Here is a 25,363-nt window from a genome sequence, read left to right as displayed (position 1 = left end):
ACCACTTGAGGCAGTAATGCTCCCCTGACCCAGAGGGGACAAATTCTGAGGTGTTGATTGCCATTCCAGTCACTTCACACTCGGCATGAAACCTGCTCAATGGACATCTGATGTCACTGCCTGATGAAGCCAACAGAACCATATTATATAACAGCTGAGTGGATCCTTGTCATTTGATTGGAGCTTTGTATGTCACATGACTGGATTAATTCATCCCATTTGTGTTGCATTGCTTTTAGAGTGCAGTTTGGTTCCATTTAGAGTGCAAATTTGGTTCCATACATTTGGTACCATTGCACTTGGCACGCACACACACACACACACACACACACACACACGCACATATGCACATGCACGCACGCACGTATGCACATGCACGCATGCAAACACACACACACACAAAACGTATGTGCATGCACACACACACACATATACATATACCAACAAATCCACTGTGCTGTAAGCCATCTGCAGGCTGTTTGCAGGATGTTAGAATGAAAAGCTGGACTAATTTTTGACATGTTTTTTCACTGCACTGTCTTTTTTTTTTTTTGTAGTACACACGCGCACAAGCTCTGTCTCGTTGTGTGAGCATGCGCACAATTGGTGCACACGGACAACGACACAAGCAGGACGTGATTTTATTGAGCTAACTGACGGTGCTAGTTCTTGTAACACAGACACACACAAAAAACCCACTCTGCTGTAAGCTGTCTGGATGCATAAAGAGCTGTTAAGATGAAAAGCTGATGTGATTGTTGGCTGGACTGAGAAACTACTGTCTTTTTTAATGGAACTACAAAGTCAGGGCACAGCATCACCGGACTACACGTCACAATTTGGACTTTAGCAGCAGTGGAACACCAAAATGTAAATCCTTTCTGTTGTTTATAAATTAATAAAATACAAATGACAAGACTTTATTTTAGCCATTATTAAAACAATATTGAATTTTTACATTCTTTCAATGGAACAAATTAAATATTCATTCCACTGAACTCATAAACATTCACTGTTTGTATTTATATATAATGGCTGAGTGGATCCTTATCATTTGATTGGTGCTTTGTATGTCACATGACTGGATTAATTTGTCCCATTTGTGTTGCATTGCTTTTAGAGTGCAGTTTGGTTCCATTTAGAGTGCAAATTTGGTTCCATACATTTGGTACCAGTGCACTCTGCACACACACGTGTGCACACACACACACACACACACACACACACACACACACGTGCGCACGCGCATGTGTGCATGTGCACATGTGTATGCACATGCCCTACTGGACACTAAACCTGTTTTTAACCATTCTGTCATTGTGGTTCTCTGCATTGGGGTCATTTTGCTAACCCATTAAAGCTATTGAAACAAAAAATATTAATGTGTTTAGTATGGAGGATCACAAGTATTACAGAAATAGTAATAAAAACCCTTAACTAATGAAAACCTTCACAGTGGTACTTTGAGACTACTGGAACACACGATGTGATGGGGTTTGCCAGACAAACGATATTGTTTGGGCATTACCATAATTAATTACTGGTATTGGGCCCAAATATAACATAGTTCCGTGGACTGGACCAAAGCAGTTGAACTAGGTAATAGTACCCATGGGCATGAAGACAGGGATATGACAGTTTGATTCCCAGTAACCTTGATCTTCACCCAATTATGACCTTGGTCTGACCTTTCTAGGGCTGTTCTTAAATCCATCTCAGTGTTTACTGGTCCACATGAACTTAAAAAATCAAATTCCCTTGACCTTGCCAAAATGAATTCTTTAAAGGGCAATTTTGGGACCAACCTTCACTGAATAGTAAGTTTAGTAGAAATGAATAGACACACAGACATGATCTTGGACCTTTGGGATATTTTAAGCTGTTGGGCAATTACAGTACCCACCTTCATATGTGTGCCAAATGGTTTGCCACTCAGTGTGAAAAACAATAATAATAATAATTTTGACCTTGACCGCAGCGATTTACCTTTGGCCAGTTTGATCTCACCTGGGCAATTCTGAAACCCACCTACGTGTGTACAAAGCTTGGTGCAAACCAAAGTGAAAATTAAAATTTTTTACTTTTGACCCCCAGTGACCTTGAACTCTGCCAAAACAAATCCTTTCAGGGAAGATCTACTGTTGTCCGTCATTCACATATCAAGTTTGGTGATAATCAGCCAAAGGGAATACAAACACACAAAGGTTACTCAAATTACAATTTATTGATAAACTGATATTTATTTGTAAAATATTTTACTAGTCTTTAATAAACGGCATATTAAAATGTCAATTAATTAAATATGTCACAATTTTGTTTATTTATTTATAGATTAATAAATCAATTTGTCAATAAATTTATTGCAGCCTATTTTTCATTGTAAAATTAGTGATTAATTAATTAGTTTAGTGTGACAAATGTTCACCAATAGTGTAGAAGCCGTCAGAAGTTTCTTTGTGCTAGCAATGTTCATGAAATGATTGTTTATTTGTTTGTTTGCTCGCTTAAATGCTTGAATTTTGAGTCATGGTCAAGTCATGAACACTGAAACGCAAATTTGTTATTCATGAGACAAACCCAGATCAGTTAAACAGTAAATTCATGCTAAATTGATATGCTAAAAAAATGAAGTTAGGGAGTTTGACAGAGATGTAAATAATATTTTATTGCACTGCACTATAAGTAACATAATAACAATACAAAAAACTAGTTTTTTTTTTTAAGCACATCAACTTCTATTGGATTTTCAGATCTGATTTCTATTCAGCGCACAAAAGTGCAAATATGCCAATTAGTGTTAAGCTACAAATGTGTTATTTTAAAAAGCACCACTTCCAGGGACTATATTTATAGGTTGGGTCTTTTAAGCTAAGAGTAAACCCTCAAGGGGGCTAGTGTTAGAATTATTTGCAAGGAAAAATGCATGATGCATCTTTAACATGTGCAGGCATTTCAGATGCAAAAACCTACAAATGTCATGTCCTCTTAAGATCAAAAGTAATTGGTCACTCTGCACAACAAGGCACAAGGGGTAACGAGGCAGTTTCCCAGCGTAACACACTCCAATGACGAACAGCATAGTATGTCACTGAGCTAATAAACCCCATTGCACAAGGAAAGACCACAGTTTCATCCTGCCCTATCAAGTTAAGATAGAGGTGTAGTTTTTTAAAACCCAGTGTACTAATGTATGAGCTGTGCTGGTCCAACATTTATGATGGTGTAATAGAATAAAAAAAATTCTAATACCAAGGACTTAATAAATGTTGACGATAGTATGCTCACAGAGATTTCATCCAAAAGAAACAAGTCGGTGTTGTTTCAGTGTTGGTAGGTGAGCCAGAAGTGACACCAAATGTAAGAAGCCATTAAGAGGCAAAGAGGGGGTTGGGGGCGCATTGCAGGGCTGGTTTACTGAGCAGGGCCAGGCCCTGTGGTGCTGCACAGCCCAAAGAGTGCAACAACAAGGGAAGCAGGTGATGTGCTTTAAGTGTTTCTCCAACACGTCGCTGCCTGCAGCGCGCCTCTGTCTGCCCATAAGATACCAGATGTCACGTCTAATAACATAACATTGCAAATAAAATTTCACAGCAACATCAGTTGAACATCATCTTCACACTACACATAGAGGCACAAATTAAATGATCATCAAATGCTTTTGCACCATGTTTCAGCTGTAATATAAGTAGGTATGATCCAATTGTACACCTGGTGGGTACAAGTGATGGTGCACTTGTTTCTAAAACAGTGTAACAGTATATCTTCCCCCTGGATATCTTGGGGCAAGTCTGTTGTAGCATTATCACCCATTTCATCCAACCCACATTATACATGGTGGAAACAGTGGAAAACAACATTTTCATTCTCCATAAGAAGTGACTGACTCCTTTTTGTGTAAATTCTTTCAATTCATATCTATAATTTCTTCCCTGCTCATGTATTATTTGACCTTCCCACTTATGATTGGGTACGGGGTAAGATATCCTTACCTGGATATCTTCCCCCCACTCCTGCAAAGCAAATCTGCTGCAGCATTACCACCCAGTTCATCCTACTCTGATTAATACATAGCTGAAACACTGGAAAACAATACTGAAACTGTATGTTCCCAGGGTGGGGGAAGATATACAGTTACAATGGTTCAAGACTGCCTGTGCCCATTCTGCCGGGTAGATGTGGAGTCGCACCAGAAAGGGCATCCAGTGTAAACGTGCCAAATCAACATGCAAGTCCATATCAACCCTGAGCAAAACAAAACGTACAAGCTGAAAAGATCACATGATCAAATGTACACTATTTCAATAAAATAAATAAATTCAGAAATATACCAAAAGAACAGATTGTTGTATATATCTGATTAGGGCCACATTGAATTTCTTTTTTTTTTTTCTTTTTTTTTTTTGGGGCTTCGAGAATAAGTCGGAATACCTTGTATTAGAAAAAAGTTGTAATATTACAGAGATAAAGTTGTAATATTAGGAGAAAAAGTTCGTAATTTTACGACAAAAAGTTGTAATATTACAAGAAAAAAGTCTAAATATTATGACTTTATTCTTGTAATATTACGACTTTATTCTCTAAGTCTAAAAAAAAAAAAAAAAAAAAAATTCTATGTGGCCCTAAAATGCCGTCGTAATTTGGTAACTGGATAACATACCCAATATTACAAAATACTGACTTGGTTCTGAAAAATTCTTGTAAAAATAGTTGCACAGTAACATTTTTTAAATTCATTCATTTTCTATATCAGTTTACACCAGTCAAGGGCACAGACTGTACATATAGCGGACAAACCCTGCGTGACGTCGCTCAATGGTTTTCTATAGAGACCCAGAACAGCCAAAATGACCCCCTTATCTGGGCATCACCCTGCCCACTGATTCACAATGTGCCCCTCTCTGAGTCCAAACCACCAGCTAACAGGCTAACCGTGGTTTGGGTGGTTATTAAATCATATTTTTGGGGACTGCGCAGTGGTTCTCCTAACTGTTTACTTTGGTGTGAACAGCAAAAGTTATGCGCCGCGTATTTCCTCAGTAATTGTGCATTAAGTGGACCTAATGAAGCAAATATTAAATAGAAACATCTGCAACAGAGACGTCTTCCATTAGGATGTGTCACCGCACAACAAGCCATATTATTCCAGGTGTTTGTAATAAAATACTCCAAACAGACACAGCAACAACAGAACAGCAAGTGGCTGCTGCCAGATGACACTGAGTTACAGCTGGAGGCTGGGAAGAGGAGTCGCTGAACTCAGCCACTGTCACTCAAAGCAACCACGCTCACAATTACACACAACTTTATGGCTTAAAACATCTTAATCTAAGAGATTAGAACCCCCCCCCATGCAGTTGTCACAGAGGAGGAAACACAGTTTTTTTGTTTGTTTTTTTGTTGTTGTTTTTTTTGTACCAGGCTGTAAACATGTTTATTTCTGCTCTAAAGTTGGACATTAATGTGGAGTCCTATGGTAAAGTAATCTGTTTTGGAACCAGCCTCAATAAGCAAGAAAAATGACTTCATATTATGGCCAAAATTCAGGCTTGAGTGTTGCCGCTTGGTCAAAGGTCATGGGGTGCTGGAGCCTACCCCAGCAGTTGTAGGGCGTGAGGAGGGATGCACCCTGGACACTACACCAGTGGTTCACAGGGCACTTATTAAAAATGATAAAAACAATAACAATTTACTGTTGCTCTATATAACTTGTGTACTGTACATCTTGATAAAATTGTTTAAAACATTTGTTAAGTGATAGACACATTAGTTAAGCTGGCATGGAGAGCCATTTTAGTGACTATAAATAGTCAATTACAAATGAACAAATATGATTGGAATTGTATTTATACCACACAGTATGATATTACAGCTTACTGCAATTGATCTATTTCTGTGCTTTTTTTTTTTGAACCACTGATATTTTGGTATGACAGAATATGAATTTAAATAACATGGCAATGCTCAAGAATATGAGAAAATAACAGAGAAATTTTTGTTTCTAACAAAATCCAAAAATTATAATATAGATGTATTTTTGTAACAGCTCATTCCATTCATTGATGAATGGACTGCATTTATATAGCGCTTTTCCATGTGCATCAGACGCTCAAAGCGCTTTACAATAATGCTTCACATTCACCCCGATGTGAGGGTGCTGCCATACAAGGTACCGTATTTTCCGGAGTATAAGTCGCACCGGAGTATAAGTCGCACCAGCCACTTTATCCATTATAAAGAAAAACAAACCATAAAATAAGGTCCCTGGACTATAAGTCCCATGGACATACAGGTAATGTTAACATGAAAAGTTCAGATGAGTATATTGTGACGGCTACCGTTTTCGGATGCATATTTCACCAGTCGCAACTTGTAATCTGCAGAGTATGATTTCTTTTGGTGGCATTTTTCGGCCTTCTCCGTTGTCTTGTTATGGTATCAGTAACGTTAAAATTTTTATTTTTCTATGGTAGTCAGAAGTCGCGAGGAACAGTCACACAAGCCTCGAGTGCCCTCTCTGAGCTGCATTGTACCTACGGATATGTTGTATTTTGCGGACCACATTGCGAAGCCGAACCATGCAGCACCTACCTGCACAGCTCAGGACCAACCAGCGTGTCGATCCAGCTCCTTCCAAGTGCAAGACGCTAATCCTCCGCCGTCGCTCAGTGCTCCATGCAGCTCTCAGCGTCAACTCTGCTCACACTGATACCAAGGTTGAAGCTGTTTGTTAGCCGTCCCGATAAACAACCATGTTTCGTCTGCTTCAATACGCTTTTCACATCATCGACGCCAGCTCCTTCCAAGTGCACACACGCTAATCCTCCACCGTCGCCTCAACCGGTGCTCCCACCAGCTCTCAGCGTCAACTTAAACACTCTGCTCACATTGATATCCAAGGGTTGAAGCTGTTCTTTCGCCATGCCGGAATAACACGCAAGCACCGTGTTCGTCAGCTTCACACCTGTGGGTGAGGTGAGGAATACGCATCCAATGTCTGTTCTCTGAGTGGTTATCGCACCAGCGTGAACTATAGGATCCGTCATACTACAGTGCCCATGATGGCATTGCATTTCCTTTCCGGTGGCCATTTTAAAACATAGATCGACTCTGTCACGTAATAATTGTTTGTTACAGTAAATTAATGAGATCCTACCGTATATTTTCATTTATAAGTCGCACCGGAGTATAGGTCGCACCCCCGGCCAAAACATGTAAAAAAGTGCGACTTATAGTCCGGAAAATACGGTACTCACTACACACCGGGAGCAACTAGGGGATTAAGGACCTTGCCCAAGGACCCTTTGTGATTTTCCGGTCAGGCTGGGATTTGAGCCGAGGATCCTCTGGTCTCCAGCCCAACGCTTTAACCATTATACCATCACCTCCCCTAATGAAGAGGACATATTTATCTGGGGAGAAATTCCATAGCGAATACTGTCTTCTTTCCTTCATTGCCATCGTGCAGACTAACTACAGGAAGAAGCGCATGTGCCCATGGATGAGGTTTTTGAGATTACATGTGCCTCATCTAACATCCATAAGATGTCTTGTAAATCACTTCCAAATCTACCAAATGTTGGTCATAGCATCTGATCCCTGGAATTTCTCCCCCTCAGGGGTTGAAATTCTAAATTGTTTCCAGACAGCATATATTTTGATCGTATTTGCAACATTATATTATGAATCCCTTATCTAAATGCTATTGAATAAAATTATAGCAGTGCCAAAGAAAATTATTTTTACGACAAAGCTTTAAAAAAACAGTGGCACTATACCTTTAATCTACTGTAGTATGGACAGGTACTCCAGTATGCAGGACACACAAGCTACCAGGTACTGAGGCTGCTACTTTATTATAAACAAACATTCATGTGAGGGGATTATAACTGCACTGTACATTATTGTCTTACAACTTATGGCAAAATGTGTTGTATTTGTACAACAGAATGTACTTGGGTATAGCAGCCTTTTATGAAATTTATTATTGTGGAAATATTAGCTAAAATAAAAATGACTACCCTTCTGGGCTTCATTTGCATTACCCATTAAGAAATTTAATCATTATGTTGCTCTATGGTAAATCTGTCTGGAGTAGGTAGTTCTCAAATAATGAGGGACTGTGTGAGTAGTGAAGGAAGCCATAAAGACACTCGTGATGTCTCTGAAGGAGTTACAGGCGTCTGTGTCTGTGACTGGACAAATCATGCATCGTGCAAGTTTTGGTCGTGGTATCACCAGTTATACAATATCACATTTGAGAGGCACAGAGAAGAATTTTCTTCAGAAGGTGTGAAATTTCAATTTAAGTTTTACAGAAGGCACATGGGAGAATGGAGCTTAAATTTGATTAGTTTTGTTGTATAAAAATTCATGTCAAAATTTAAAGCTCAACGCAGCTGGCAGTCCAACACTGGTTTAACACAACATCAAACTGACAGTGGCGAATCATGGCACTAGAGGAACTTCCATTTGTTGACTCTTCAGAGTTACTGGGATGCAGAGGTGTAAAACTCCAGCTTCAGAAAATAAAATCCCTCCCATGTGTTGCTTCTACCTGTGCGCCTAAAACAGGTGATCTCAATAATTAGCTCATCCACCTGCCTGAAGAGCTATTACAATCAGCTGGTTTATTAGGATGATGGAACAAATATGTGGCTGGACTTTTACTTCTGAAGCCAGAGTTTTACTAGTGCAGCGAATAACTGAAAAAAATGCTTCAAATGGTGATGCAAGCACCAAATTTGGCACATATACTCCTTAGACATTACTCTTTTAAAAATGCCGGGTACCCACGTGAACTTTCAATAGGCGGCCAAGAAGGGGTCAATTGAAGTATTACACAGGGGTAAAAATTTAAAAATGCTCCAATCATATTGAAAGGTATTCCATATTATTTGTCTGATCATAAAGATTCCAAAAAGGTATAGTTTGGACTATCTGTGAATGAATGGTCTGGAGTTATGGGGTAAAAACAGCAAGAACACTGAGAAAGGTCAATTTCAGTTTGTACAGGGGTCAAAAGTTAAAGTTGCTCCAATTGTGGTGAAAGGTGGTGCAAATTACTGGTTGAGCTAATAGGATTAATAAATGGAAAAGTTTTGACTGTGTTGCATGCTTGGTTTGTAAAGTAAAGGTTAAACAATATCAGCATCCATTGGATTCTATGACATGTGACATATGCTACCCTGTAACATGATAACTAAGCATGACACATGATGCAAACTATTCCTTTTTATAACCGTATTCACCCAACTAATAATTTGCATAACTTTTTACCAAAATTGGAGCAACTTTAACTTTTGACCCCTGTACAAATTGAAATTGACCTAGTATGTTAGGGTAGTGCAGGACATGTACAAGAATAGTGTGACAGCGGTGAGATGCGCAGTCGGAATGACAGACTCATTCAAGGTGGAGGTGGGATTACACCAAGGATCAGCCCTGAGTCCTTTCTTGTTTGCAGTGGTGATGGACAGGTTGACGGATGAGATCAGACAGGGGTCCCCATGGACTATGATGTTTGCAGATGACATTGTGATCTGTAGTGAGAGTAGAGAGCAAGTTGAGTCTAGTCTGGAGAGGTGGAGATATGCTTTGGAGAGAAGGGGAATGAAAGTCAGTAGAAGCAAGACTGAGTACATGTGTGTGAATGAGAGGGAGCCCAGCAGAATAGTGCAGTTACAAGGAGTAGAAGTGTTGAAAGTAGATGAGTTTAAATATTTGGGGTCAACTGTTCAAAGTAATGGAGAGTGTGGTAGAGAGGTGAAGAAGAGAGTGCAGGCAGGGTGGAGTGGGTGGAGAAAGGTGGCAGGAGTGATTTGTGACCGAAGAATATCAGCAAGAGTGAAGGGGAAAGTTTACAAAACAGTAGTGAGACCAGCTATGTTGTATGGTTTAGAGACAGTGGCACTAACAAAAAGACAGGAGGCAGAGCTGGAGGTGGCAGAGCTGAAGATGTTGAGATTCTCTTTGGGAGTGACAAGAATGGACAAGATTAGGAATGAACATATCAGAGGGACAGCTCAGGTGGGATGGTTTGGAGACAGAGAGGCGAGATTGAGATGGTTTGGACATGTGCAGAGGAGGGACCCAGGGTATATAGGGAGAAGGATGCTGAGGATGGAGCCACCAGGAAGGAGGAGAAGAGGGAGACCAAAGAGGAGGTTTATGGATGTGCTGAGAGAGGACATGCAGGTGGTTGGTGTGACAGAGGAAGATACAGAGGACAGGGTGAGATGGAAACGATTGATCTGCTGTGGCGACCCCTAACGGGAACAGCCGAAAGACAAAGAAGAAGAAGACTGTTCTTGCTGTTTTTACCCCATAACTCCAGAACATTCATTCACAGATAGTCCAAACTATACCTTTTTGGAATCTTTATGATCAGACAAATAATATGGAATACTTTTCAATATGATTGGAGCATTTTTAAATTTTGACCCCTGTGTAATACTTCAATTGACCCCTTCTTGGCCGCCTATTGAAAGTTCACATGGGTACCTGGCATTTTTAAAAGAGTAATGTCTAAGGAGTATGTGTGCCAGATTTGGTGCTTGCATCACCATTTGAAGGATCCCTCAGTAAATGTTCACTTATCTGCTGCACTATACACCTCTGCTGGGATGTCATTAACAGTGTTACCAACCAAGGAACAAAAACTCTGTTAAAACATTGTAGCATAACTTTGCTGTAATGTTATTATAAGCCCCATTTGAATGGTCCCTTTTTGGTTGAACAAGACATTTGATATTGTTTAAAAACATTTGTTAAATACAATTTAACACAATTTAAACAGTACTAATATTATACAAATACAATACTAATATATTTAGATTATTGTTGCAATATGAGTGAATTAACAAGCAAACAACTGAATTTAAGGCCATATTTTACATTTATTTTGGTCTTCAGTACAACAAAATTAAATTGTTTAAAACACATCAAATTCACCAGTTCTGCCAACGAGTACTAGTTAGTACTGCAGAGACAGAAGTTGATCTTTGAAGGTGAAGTTGATGCTGCTTCAATAAGAGCATGACTGTCACACTCCCATCAGTCAGTAAGTGGGTCATAGGACTGTACATGACCCAGACACGGGTCTCACCCCTCAGGGTCATGGGCCAGTCAGGCATGAGGTACCAACTGAGCGCTTCTGATTTGACTCCCAGTTAGGTGGCCTGAGCCGAGCCCCACAGTTAACCCTCTGGCTCACTGTACTGACACAAGGCAGGATCTGAAAGAAACCCCAGGGTTCACACAGTCACATGTCTCAAGCACAACACTCCTGCAGTGTGGTGGCAATAGTGAGACTATGTTCCTCTCCCTCATCTGATTTTCCCCCTAGATCCGTGCTTATCTAATACCACACAGAAATATTTTAAAGCTGTATACAATGATGTTGTTTGTATCTAAATTTTGGTAGCCATTGACACTGGTTCTTGACAGATGTTATTGTTTTTATGTTCTTCATATCCTCTCAAGCCGCAATAGATTTTGAGACAGGTTTTTGGATATAGTGCAGCGGCTAAGAGAATATTTAAAGCAAAATCCGGCAAATGGTGATACAAGGATCAAATTCGGCACAAATACTCCTTAGACATTACTCTTTTGAAAAAAAATGATGAGCCACTCGAATTTTCACTAAGCGGCCAGGTAGGGGACAATTGAAGAATTACACAGGGGTCAAAATTAAAAATGTTCCAATCAAGTTGAAAACTACACCACATTAGTTGTCTGATCATAACAATTCCAAAAAGGTATAGTTCATACTATCTATGACTGATTGTTCAGGAGTTATGGGGTAAAAATAGCAAAAATGGTGAAAAAGGTCAGTTTCACTTTGTACAGTGGTCAAAAATTAAAGTTGCTCCATATTTGTTAAAAAAAAAAATATATTAGTTGAGTTAACGGGGTTTTTAAAAGGAATAGTTTGGACATGCATCATGCTTAGTTATCATGTTACAGGGTAACATATGTCACATGTCATAGAATCCAATGGACGTTGACATTGTTTGACCTTTACTTTGGAGACCAAGCATTCAACACAATCAAAACTATCCCATTTATTAATCCTATTAGCTCAACCAATAGTTTGCATCACTTTAAACCAAAATTGAAGGAACTTTTAACTTTTGACCCCTGTACAAACTGAAACTGACCTTTGTCATCATTTTTGCTGTTTTTAACCCCATAACATTAGTCATAGATAGTCCAAACTATACCTTTTTGGAATTGTTATAATCAGACAAATAATGTATTGTAGTTTTCAATTTGATTGGAGCATTTTTCATTTTGACTCCTGTGTATTTCTTCAATTGACCCCTACGTGGCTGCCTATAGAAAATTCAAGTGGATAGTCAGTTTTTTAAAAGAGTAATGTCTAAGGAGTATTTGTGCCGAGTTTGGTGCTTGTATCACCATTTGCAGGATTGTTTCAGTTATCTGCTGCACTAATACAGGTCGTGGGTTGTACTATATGCCCTTATCTCTCAAGATTGCGGCATTGTTCTGTCAACTCAACTGTCTCTATAACAACCCAACTGGGTTTTGTCATCCTCCTCCAACAGATTGTTTTGTTTGCTTGTTCCTTGCCATGTTCAAAAGTCCACTCAATTCTTGTTCTGCATTTTATCAAAAACTCTGACCTCTGCAATACAGTATTTCTCCAATGTTGTCTGCAACATATAGGACAATGCATCCATACATCTTTTCTTTAGTGGGAGACCGAGCTTGTAACTGATCACTGATGGCTTGAATCACCATCAGCACTATTGCCGCAGACCGAATGGTCCGCCCCTAAAAATTAGTCCGCCTTGCCTCCACTGCGCATGCATCATTTCGGAGCTCAGCCGCTTGTATGAGACAGAGTCTCTTCACCCAAAGCAATCAAATGGATTAATGGATTAACCATCAGATGACAACATAAAACCTCTTAAATCATTGTAAAGTCAGTTTTAAGCAGAAACAAGGCCATTTTAAGCAGAAACGAGGCAATACTCTGTGACGCTTTGAAATGACCAACGCGCGGTGAACGTATCAGCTAGCAGCTTGTGTGCTCTGATCCCTTCATCCGTCTTTTATGATGAAATAATGCTGATTTTTTTGTGTAAATGATTGTTGTACAAAAGCTTCAGATGGCTGTCACTGAGATAGATGATGACTGGAGTGCAGTTTTAAGCAGAAACGAGGTGATAATCAGTGAACCGCTGCTAATGACGCATGCGCAGTGAAGGCAGGGCGGACCAATTTTTAGGGGGGACCGCTCGTTCAGCGACGCCAGGCAACACTTTTGTTAGAGGATGTGTTGACACATCCGGTGATGTCTACATGTATAAATATTTTGGTGGTTGTTCAAATGTTGTATTGTTAATCACAAAGCTGTTTTGTCTTCCGAATTTGAGGAGTCTGACACCTCTCTCATATCGTATAGCAAGAGCATCTTTACACACTACTGACCCATAACAGACAGGAGATGTCCAGATATAATAATAATGTCACAGCTGTTGTTGGCATTTGTAAGCTTATTCTCAAGTTGGATGTGGAACTATGTACTGAGAAAATGACGTTTGCTTGTAATGTTGACTTCCAGTCAACCTTGTCACATCATTACTGTAGTTTTGATGTGATGTTCAATGTTGGCCATTTTTGGAGCACACCAGATCCAACTGACAGTTGAAGACTCCATAATATCACTGACACGCCCCCTTGCTGGGTTCTGGGTATGTTTCCTGTGGCTGTTCCTACCACAGTGCCCAGCTGTTTGTGTCACTATGAATGCAGGTAATGCCATGTACACCTGCCCAGTGCTGCTTCATAGTTTCCACTTCAGAAATCCCAGTCGCTACGACACTGCCAACAATGGTCACTGGCACCACTATGCACTGATTCTGAACACTGAGGAGAAAGGCATTCTGCACCGATGGATTACTGTCTGCCAGATCACAACCAACTTAAGTACAGTGTGACCAGCGGCTTAAATCACCGCCTTGAGGGTGGAGCAGACTGCCCATATTTCTAAGGTACAGTCCCTCCACAAACACAGCCTTAGATTCTACAAATCATTCCTTTGACAGTTCATATAGTTTTGAACATAAAAGAATGTATCACAAACACGTGCACACATACATAGCCCCAATTTAGTTATCAATAATGGAATGGAGCAGTAAAATTAAAAAGTCCAACTGAGAAACAAGATGATTTGTATAGTTATAATGGAAGCATTTTGTTATATTTGAGAAAATGGTTCAAATACTGTACTGTATGTCATCTGCCTGCCATATATATATATATATATATATATATATATATATATATATATATATATATTTTTTTTTTTTTTTTTTTTTTTAAATTGTTACTGTCTTGTACATGTGTTAAAATGTTTGTCATGACAGAGAGTGAATGTTCCCCTTTTCTACTATGTGAAAAGAATAACAGCCATGCGATGGGCAAAAGCTTTATTTCTCATAAAGTAATTCATCTCTTATCCCTCCAACACTCAAATGTTACTTGGTGACAAAGTGTGGAGTGGGAGAAATGAGAAAGGATTACTAATTAATTCAGCTGGCCTGTGTGACCCTGAGAAAATTCCTACTCTAGATTGTAACATGTTTATTGATCTTGGGAATGCTTCAGTAGATTCTCAATGCTTATTTTGCCATTAAGAGTATCTCTTGTGATGAGCCATGATTTAATTAGATGACAGTCACTGTTAATAATGCATGGCTAACATCTTAAAATGTGCACACTGCTGCTGGCATTGATAAATTTCTGTGTCCCAGTAGGGACAATTCACATCACTGAATTAATTAACCCTTTCCTTGGGCCTTTCCAGCTCTATCATTTATGATCATTTTGTAACTACACATTCAGGATGACCAAGTGGAATTTGTAAAAGTTGCATTTATATTTTTGTTATGCATCTTTATAACCATTAGTTTCTCTCCTGCAAAGTGTGTGAGAATCTGATAAATCCAAAACTTCAAAAACTTTGCTGCAAGACTGCTTACCACAATCAGGAAGTCCCTAGGGTTTTTAAGGTATGATTGTTAAAATGTAGAACTTTGAATGATTGTGCACATTCACATTTAGTTGATGATGTTAAACCGTATGTACCTTCCCCTGATCTGCCTTCCCAAAGAGCAGGTTTACTTTGTGTTCCAGTTGGCTGCCTGTGTTATAATGACATTTTCTCCTTTAAACTTAATATTTGTGTTATACTAATTATATTATTTATTTAGATAACACTTTAACTAGAAAAATGTAAAATACTTACCATTACAAAAAGACAAAACAACAATAAAACAAAATTTCTGTATCCATAAAAATAGATAACATTAAATGCCAAATGCAAACAGCAGATATAGTATTTCAAGTGTTTTTAATGATGATGGTTTCTTCAAGGTGCTATATAATAATGATAATAATAATAATAATGTTAGCACTATATCAACAAAATTTATTTGGTTTCTCAATTTATCATTACTTTTTGTGGATTTAATTCTTGCTTTAATGTTATTTCTTTATTATTTAATGTATCCAACTATGTTTTGTAGCTGTGTTTTATTTTGTCTATGACCTTGTTTACATTTAATTTATTAATATGTGTCATAAGAATAATCATACGAGCGAAGCGATGTGCAAGTGGCGTGAGCTCGATCATGGTGCAGGGAGTCCCAAACAGGAAGTGCCAAATTTCGAGTCCACAGTGAAACAGGAAATGACAAATGTTGAACACTTCCTGGATCGACACTTCCTGGATTGACAATAGAGGAGATCTCGTGGGCCCTCGCAGGAATTCAGTGGCAAGTTGACACTGAAACAGGACGTGCCAAATTTTGAGCCCACAGTGAAACAGGAAATGTCAAATGTTGAACACTTCCTGGAGTTACAGCAAAGGACATTAACCTGTTTTTCATTATGTTGTTTTTGCACTGGTATATTGATCCTCTGTAAGGTTTTTGTGTAACTTCTTGTTTGTCTCAATTAAAAAGAAAAGAAAATTTTAAAAAAGAGGACATCTCACTTGAATAGAGGAGATCTCACAGGAATTCAGGTGCATAGTCCGACACTGAAAACAGGCAATGCTAAATGTTGAGTTGACATTGAATCCGGGAATGCTAAAGTGAGAGGCAGCACACACCTTGACAGCACATGAGGTAAGTCAGTGTCTATTTAGTGTGTGAATTCCATGAAGGTTTTTAGCCATGCTAATGCTGACCAGAAGCATTTACTGAAGGTCTGAAGGACCTAAATGAGATGGTGAGGACTTTCCAGACATGTGAGGTGCAAATAAAGAAAAATGCTTAAAGTGGCGGAGAGTTAAGATGGCTGTAGTTGAGGGGGTTTGGGGGCGATGCCCCCAGAAACTGAAGGGTTTTAGCCATGCTAATGCTCCCCAGAAGCATTTAATAAAAAAAAAGTATCAAGGACCTAAATGAGCACTTTATGTGGAAAATGTACAAAGTGATTAACATTATAAAATATTAAACACACAATAAAACAAAATTTCTGTATCCATAAAACAGTTGATCTTAAAATGTAAAATGCAAATAAACATTTAAACAGCAGATATTGTGTTTCAAGAATTTTTGTTAATGATGGTTTCTTCAGGTGCATACAATCATAATAATAATAATTCTGGCACTATATAAAACAAAATTTATTTGGTTTGTCCACAGAATTATTATTACTTTTTAGTGGGTTTGCTGTAATGTTATTTCCTTCATTATTTAATGTCTCCAACTCTGTTTTATAACTGTGGTTTCTCTTTTAATGTCTGCGACTTTGTTTACATTTAAATAATTAATATTAAATTTGCATTAATATTTCTGCTAATAATAATAACTACTGTTGTTGTTGTACTTAAAGTAGGAAATGTACAAAGTGCTTAACATTATAAAACACCAAACACAACAAAAGAAAACCTCTGTATCCACAAAACAGTTAATATTAAGTGTCAAATACAAATAACATTCAAAGAGCAGATGCAGTGTTTCAAGTGTTTTTATTAATGGTGGCTTCTTGAAGGTGCTATATAAATAGTTATTGTTGTTATTATAGATTTACAGCTGTAACATCACACTCAAGCACACAGGCAAGAGCTATTGCAATGTATGACAACAGCCACTGGAGGGCAACATACATTTTAAACAGTAAAATCATGTATTTTACAGTGAAGGGGATAGGATAAGGGCAGAACAGCTTAATGTTGGAATTTAAAACAGGAGAGAGACACAAAGCTTAAATTCAGTCATACTGGTTTGCTGGAAAGTCAAGGTTATTGAAAACAAAGTGAGATCTCAACCAGCTGTAACCTTGAGGTAACTGTCACATGGAAGAATCTTACATGCAGAGGAGACATCATATGAACGTGTAAACAGAGAATGATGTAACACAATCAATAAGGAAATGTTTGACTGCAAATCGTGCATGTAAAAAAGTGTCATGAAGAATGGAGTGAGGTGAAAGCAGTACTTTTGTTGAGAGAATAGGTAGAGGCCAGAGGCTAGCAGCAGTAAGGTGTTTGTCACAGTCACCTCCTTATTTAATAATCCTGAGCTCACCATTTTGTGCTGTTTGTTTGAATTAACCTCTGGTTGAACCCTCTTTAGTGGCAGCCTCTTTTGCCAGAAAGATCAGTGAACATTCAGCATGGAAGCAGAGAGCATGTCATCTCAAATCTAGTAGCCCACAGAGGAGACGGCAGCATCCCGACTCTCTCTCTCACTCACTCACTCACACCCTTGGTGAGCTTTGAACTTGCATGTTTTCCATGTGGATGGTGTGTGTAACTGAGATTATTGCACACCATGTCCTATTTCTGACCTCGCCTTTTCACTCATGCCAAATAATCCTATTTCACCACGCACTACATCACAATTAAAGATGAGGTAAGATACCATTATTCCCTATTACATACTTCTACACTCAAAAATATAAACGCAACACTTTTGGTTTTGCTCCCATTTTGTATGAGATGAACTCAAAGATCTAAAACTTTTTCCACATACACAATATCACCATTTCTCTCAAATATTGTTCACAAACCAGTCTAAATCTGTGATAGTGAGCACTTCTCCTTGCTGAGATAATCCATCCCACCTCACAGGTGTGCCATACCAAGATGCTGATTAGACACCATGATTAGTGCACAGAGTGGCCTTAGACTGCCCACAATAAAAGGCCACTCTGAAAGGTGCAGTTTTATCACACAGCACAATTCCACAGATGTCGCAAGATTTGAGGGAGCGTGCAATTGGCATGCTGACAGCAGGAATGTCAACCAGAGCTGTTCGCTCGGTGTATTGAATGTTCATGTCTCTACCATAAGCCGTCTCCAAGTCGTTTCAGAGAATTGGCAGTACATCCAACCACCTCACAACCGCAGACCACGTGTAACCACACCAGCCCAGACCTCCACATCCAGCATGTTCCACCTCCAAGATCGTCTGAGACCAGCCACTCGGACAGCTGCTGGAACAATCGGTTTGCATAACCAAAGAATTTTTGCACAAACTGGTCAGAAACCGTCTCAGGGAAGCTCATCTGCATGCTCGTCGTCCTCATCGGGGTCTCGACCGACTCCAGTTCGTCGTCGTAACCGATTTGAGTGGGCAAATGCTCACATTCGCTGGCGTTTGGCACGTTGGAGAGGTGTTCTCTTCACGGATGATGCGAGGAGATGTGTTACACTGCATGAGGCAAATGGTGTCACACCAGATAATGACTGGTATCCCCCCCCCCCCCCCCCAAATAAAACAAAACTGCACCTTTCAGAGTGGCCTTTTATTGTGGGCAGTCTAAGGCACACCTGTGCACTAATCATGATGTCTAATCAGCATCCTGATATGGCACACCTGTGAGGTGGGATGGATTATCTCAGCAAAGGAGAAGTGCTCACTATCACAGATTTAGACTGGTTTGTGAACAATATTTGAGGGAAATGGTGATATTGTGTATGTGGAAAACGTTTTAGATCTTTGAGTTCATCTCATACAAAATGGGAGCAAAACCAAAAGTGTTGCGTTTATATTTTTGTTGAGTATATATGCCACTGCCTTCTGTCATCAGATGGCATCCAACTATCACTGGACAATTTGACCCTGAACCACGTCCTCCAGTTGGCCGGCCGACAGTGATGGCCAGTCACCGCCCTAGCCAGACAACTGGCCTGAATGAGGCCGGATACTGGCTGCCATTTAGGAGTAGGAATTCCCACTCCTAAACAACCAATAGGAGAGCAGCGCTCACAGCAGGAGAAAGTATTCACACTCCTAAATGACCAATAGGAGAGCAGCACTTGTGCCACACCCCCAAACTTGACCAACACTGATGTCAGCGTCTCGGCCGCTGACCAATCACAGGCTAAGAGAGAGAGATAGGTGTCCTGCCTAATTCAGGCCAGTTGTCGGTCTATCACTGCCAATGCTCTCCTGACTTCCAGATATGCTCCTCCCACCTGTTCCAGAACCAGTAAAATGCTCTCTCTGCTGCCTCAGTCACCTGCAAGTTGCAGCCCTCCTCTCCCTTCCTACTATTCCCAGAGCTGAAAAAGTTTTCCATGCAGACTGGGCTGGAAAACTCCAGGGGTCGGCTTCATGAAGCAGTCTAATCTTTTAATCTATTAAACTTAGTTGACTACGGTTAGTCGCCCAACATTATCAGTCTAACCACCATTTCACATTGACAGCTAAACTTGTAGATTAGCTGTCTTATGTTAGTCGATGAGTTTGACAGACATAGCAGCCTTGTGAGAGCCTCGAATGCGGAATACGCTAGAGTTTTCTTTACTTCCGGGTTGGCCGCTGTCATGAACTATCCAGCCTTTGTTTTGTTAACTGACTTTATTAACATTTACGGACACATGCAAATTCCAGAATGACATGCTTAACTTGTACCCTAGCACTTCTTCTTCTACACTTCCGCCAAGCCTTTTTGTGCACACAACGCTGCTCAGCGTAACAGCGATGCCCAGTGGCTAATGTGAGAAGGGTCACAAGCACATCATGACAGTTGTCTGCTACAACTAGGGATGGGTACTGATAAGATTTTATCAATATCGATGCCATTATCGATTCCGCTTATCGATCCGATTCCTTATCGATTCCCTTATCAATATCTCTTGTGAATTTTCTGTGTACTAAAAGCAGGCTTTACAGGTACATGTCAACAACATTTTAAATTGGTCACTAGATCCTTGATCTCTGGACATAAATAAAAATAAATAAAATCTGTAGATTTTGTCAAAAGCATTTCCTTTCAGACATTTTGGCGTGAATGTCTCTCCATACCTCTGAACTGAGCTCAGCCAGCTGCTGCACATCAGCGCAGGACGTTTTGTTTTGGGAGGAAAAAAAGGTTTTGATCGATTGCAGTTTGTTTGTATTACAACGTTTGGAAAGAGGTGTCATTTGATTTAAACGGCACGTCACTTTGAAGTTATTAATTCCGACTGGACTCTATCATTCTAACAAGACTCAGCAGAGAGCCGCGCAGCGTTTGGAGCTGTGTGAACAGAACTGAGGACGATTCTCGTTTTTCTTGCAACAAGACAGGAGTCCCAGTTAGTGACTTTAATCCGCACAAACATGACTCACGATTGACATATTCAGGGATGAAAGTGTTGAAAAACAAAAAAAGCTGTAACCCAAAATTACCCCCAACACCACCTGCATGAAAATTTTTGAATTCTAGAAGCTCTGAAATGCAATCTGGGGCTACTCCAGACAATAAACTGCAGTGAGTGCAGCATCCATTTTGGTAAGAAAAAAAACATCTTTCCTTATTCAAATTCATTCCAGTAGTATTTTGCTCTTACGAGGATGCAGCAGTTTTCTAGCTTGGCAGATAATTCTGGAGGAAATCACTGAAGTAATTAACAAATTGAAAATATGGTTTAACCAAAACAAATTGTCATTAAACTTTAATAAAACAGGGATGAAGTGGAGGTGTAAGAGTCACTCGGTGTTCACAGGAAGCAGTTATTTATTTCTATATTTATTTATTTATTTATTTATATTGTTAGTTGCTTTTATCTTTTCTGTTGTGTTTTGATTTATCAGGTTCTTTTTGTCTCTTTCTCTAAAATTGTATTGTAGCATTATTAGTCACTATGAGTTATTATTACTATTATTGTTGTTGTTGCTATTATTAATATATGAATATAAATATATTAAAAAAATATAATTTGACTCTTTTATGACAACGAACGCTGAGTCATTAATTATTATACAGTAAACAAATTCACACAAACTTGCTGAGACGCGAACAGCTTAACGCTAACTTTAACATTGAAAACACCATAGATATACACATTAGCATCTGTCCCATTTTTAAGTTATAAAACACATTTATCAACTGTTTCAGAAGACCATAACAGGTTGGTTTAACATTAAAAAGGTAAATATTACTCACAGACATATGCACTTTAGGGTTTTAGCGGGGAAAAATTAAGATAAAGCGAAATAAAACAATGAATCAACAAAGCAGCGGATCGAAGCACTGCTTCAATCTGTGAATCACTGCTTCGATTGGTTCAAGGTTCAAAGCAAAGCCACGTTGCAGAAAAGTTAATTACAGACCCGCTGCAGGGTCTATAATCAATGTACAGAAATGATCATTTTCCTGACAAATGCCCCCAAAAGCAACAGCCACTCTGAAGGACCGATAAGGGAATCGTTAAGCAAAAAGGTTATTGATGTCGGTGGATTGAATCATTTCTTAATGATACCTGAAAGGAACCGGTTCTCGATACCCATCCCTAGTTACAACCATGACCAAAAGCAGAGGAATACGGGTGACATTAGGGTGTTCTTGAGTGTTCCATCAATTGGTGGTATATGATAACTGCCATTTTTGAGGTAAGACACTGAAGTTTAGTTGTCTAAAATAAGATTAGCCTCCTCTGTACCAGGCTAAAAACTTCAGTTGGGTAACGTGAAACTTTAGCTGACGAAGAGCTTTGTGCAATGACTAACATAAAAAAAAATTAGTCAACTAAGTGAGTTTATTCGACTAAACAAGATTAGACTACTTTATGAAACCGGGCCCTGGAGCTATCCTCCCCTGGGAATAACCATGTCTGCTACCCTTTATCCCCGCACTCTCGGATTAAGTCCTGGCAACTGATGTTCTTCCTCCCCAAGTCCTCTTCACACTCATCTTCCTGCGGGACCGTCAGTTCCATCAGAACAATCTTTTTTGTCTCCTCATGTTTGGACAACTTGGGAGAAGTGGAGCTTTCTTGCCAGGTCTGCAATTGAACTGTCTGAAGGAGGCTCATCTTGGCCTTCTTGGAGGGGAACAAAGAAAAAAATAACATTATGAACCAGTTACTAGTGTTTGAAATAAACACTTCTGTTCCAGGGGCAGCACGGTGGTGTAGTGGTTAGCAGTGTTGCCTCTCAGCAAGAATGTTGTGGGATCACTTTTGAGGAGAGAAGGATGTTCTTCCACCAAAACAGATCAAATCTAGGCTTGCATCTCAGATGTACCTTCTGGTAAATTGCCGCTGAACTTTCAGGTCTTTTTTTTTTTTTTAAGAAAATTCTCCTCTATACCACTTCATCATGAAGCTGTATAACTGGGGATACAAAATGCAAAACTTTGCACTATGCAAAACTTTGCACTATTTCTCCAATCACAGCCACAGAAGCCTGTAACTTCTCTGTTGTCTGGGAGTCTTGGTGTCTTTCCTTAATCTTCTTCTTGCTGCACAGTCACTCAGTTTTTGAGAACTGTCTACTCCACGCAGATTTACCAGAGAGTGCCATACTGTTTGTATTGCTTTGTAATTTATGTAAATAAAGTCTAAGACATATTCAGTGCCAGAAATGTTCATGTATCCATCCCCTAACTTGTCTGAAGAAAACTGGCAATAAAACTGATTATTTACAGGTATTATGCAAAAGGGGCCCACCATCTTGGCTTTTATATTTTTAATTAATTTACAACAAATTGTGGAGATTTGGCTTGAGTTTGAGTTTAAGATTATTTTAGAATTTTTTACATTGAGAAGCTTGATTTATTTTTTGAATTTGAAATGGCATGAACGAAATAAAATGTATTAAATGCCAAGGGACCCAATACTTTGGGAGGGCACTGTATACAAAAACAAGGTGTTTTCAGACCACATTTTCCTTGACCTTTGATCAAACTACTCCAAAACTGAATCACCTCTGGTTATCTATCCATTTAATATTCCCACCAAGTTTACAGGTAATCCCTCCAGCCGTTTAAGTTAACTTGCCCCCCCCCACACACACACACACACACATGCACACACACCCTTCAACTAACTGATTTTCTGTGTGAAACACAAACGTACATTAAGTGTATTGGCCAAACTGAAAATGATGTTTTATAGTCAAGATGTTGCAAACAATTGTAACTAATACCCTGCAGGATTTAAAATTTGTAGGACAAAATGAATGTCTTCTATCATTAAGATCAAACTGTTAAATTTTGCTCAGAATTTCATGATGGATCATTTCATTATCTAAGTTTAAAATGCTCCTTAAATGGTCATAATTGATGAGTTAGTAGATTTATGGATCTGCCTTGACTAATCCTGAAAAACAAAATGTATAAAATATTAATTTCAACTCCTCTGACCAGCCACTTCATGAGGTACACCTTGCTAGTAAAGGGCAGGACCCACTTTTGCCTTCAGAACTGCCTTAAGTCTTCATGGAATAGATTCAACAAGGCTTTGAAAACATTCTTCAGAGATGTTGGTCCATACTGACGTGAAAGCATCACACAACCACACATTCAACCAGTCTGCGTATTCCCCTCTGACCTCTGATATCAACAAGCCATTTTCATTCGTACAACTGCCGCTCACTGGACATCTTCTGTGTTTTTGGACCATTCTCTGTAAACCCTAGAGATGGTTGTGCGTGAAAATCCCAGTAGATCAGCAGTTTCTGAAATACTCAGACTGTCTGGCACCAACAACCATGTCACGTTCAGAGTTGCTTAAATCCCCTTTCTTCCACATTCTGATGCTCGCTTTGAACTTCAGCAAGTCGTCTTCACGACCTCTAGATGCCTAAATGCATCGAGTTGCTACCATGTCATTGGTTGATTAACTATTTCTGTTCGCAAGCAATTGAATAGTTGTACATAATAAAGTGGATGGTGAGTGTATATTTAACATGAAACTGACAATTTGATTCTTACAAATTCAAACCTTTTCAAGAGTATTCCTTTAAATCAGGTTTTAGGGTTGCAGGGAACTCATTAAGCATGACCACATTCATATGGAAGAAGTTAGTTTCATCCTCATTAAATACGTTTTAGTTTCCCAATTTATCTTGCTAGCCCATTTTCCTTAAACATGCTACTTAACCTGGGCCTGCTCTAGAATTTGAGATAACCTCAAGCAAACACCCATAGCAACACTGTGCTTGATCATATTTAAGAAGCCAATTCTCTCTTAATTTCGAGAGGCATGTTGAGATTATCACCTCGTCAAATGCTTAGAAAGTCACACTCTAAGACATTAGGGATTTAATACAGCACCTTTTATGATAACAGCATTACGATTCCTGAGGGCCGAGCAGTTTCAGCATACACTCAGTTAGCACTCACTCTTTAGCTCCAAGGGTAAAGGAAGTAATTAGAAAAACTTGTGCTTCTTCAGCTTAAAAAAGTATGTGCTTTGTGAAGGTTATGGAAATTGCAATATCAATTCTCCCTACGACATATCAGAAAAATCAAATTTTTTTCCTTTCAGTAAGCCGAATTTCCTATCCCATTGTTTACAGTGCTACAGTACTTCCACAGCTGGTGTGTGGACATGGAGTTTGAAGCAGTTAGCAACATAGACATTATATACATTGATGCCTCATGAGTTGCTGAATGTAATCAAGCATATTTAGGCCTCTAAGTGTGTGTGATAGAGATAGGGAGAGATAAATAAATTCAAATGAACAATCTAAACTTGTTTCTTTACTAAATTATAAAATCAATTCATTTTTCCATTTATCTGTATGTCATACCATATGTCTTTGTTAAAGCGCATAAGGCAAAGTCTTTCAGCATGAAACTACATATTTTTAATGTGTGACAGCATCCTGTATTGTAACTGAATCTCTGTCGTTTCTAACAAACCAAACCATTGGAAAATCAGGTAAAAATTCTAGGAGCTACGGATTATTGTAGTTTAATATGCACTGGGGCGCAATAGGGACGCATCCAAGATGGCGGCGTGCTGACATGTCAGCTGCAATAGGCAGCGGCAGTCCATGAGGCGTCTATGTATATAATGTCTATAGTTAGCACAGCTAGCTGTTAGCAAAGTGTAGGAGGGCTGGAGGTTTGGACCAAACCCATGACTAAACGTGCACCAATGTCGCGT

At 39.2% G+C, this 25,363-nt stretch overlaps 1 long non-coding RNA gene across 2 annotated transcripts; it reads left to right on the top strand.

Moving 5' to 3' along the window:
• Window positions 1–1,368: 1,368 nt before the first annotated feature.
• Window positions 1,369–21,392, top strand: LOC117515118. 2 transcript variants are annotated; one of them, XR_004562058.1, is made up of 2 exons: window positions 1,369–1,383; window positions 21,217–21,392. It is a non-coding gene; the product is annotated as an uncharacterized LOC117515118 (long non-coding RNA). The 2 variants fall into 2 exon arrangements; XR_004562060.1 differs by lacking the exon at window positions 1,369–1,383 and adding an exon at window positions 7,858–7,871.
• The last annotated feature ends 3,971 nt before the right edge of the window (window positions 21,393–25,363 follow it).

This window comes from Thalassophryne amazonica, chromosome 8 (genome assembly GCF_902500255.1).
Source record: "Thalassophryne amazonica chromosome 8, fThaAma1.1, whole genome shotgun sequence".
In the NCBI taxonomy this organism is placed as follows: domain Eukaryota; kingdom Metazoa; phylum Chordata; class Actinopteri; order Batrachoidiformes; family Batrachoididae; genus Thalassophryne; species Thalassophryne amazonica.
Note: the sequence above shows the minus strand (reverse complement) of the source record. Positions and strands in the feature narration are given on the sequence as shown.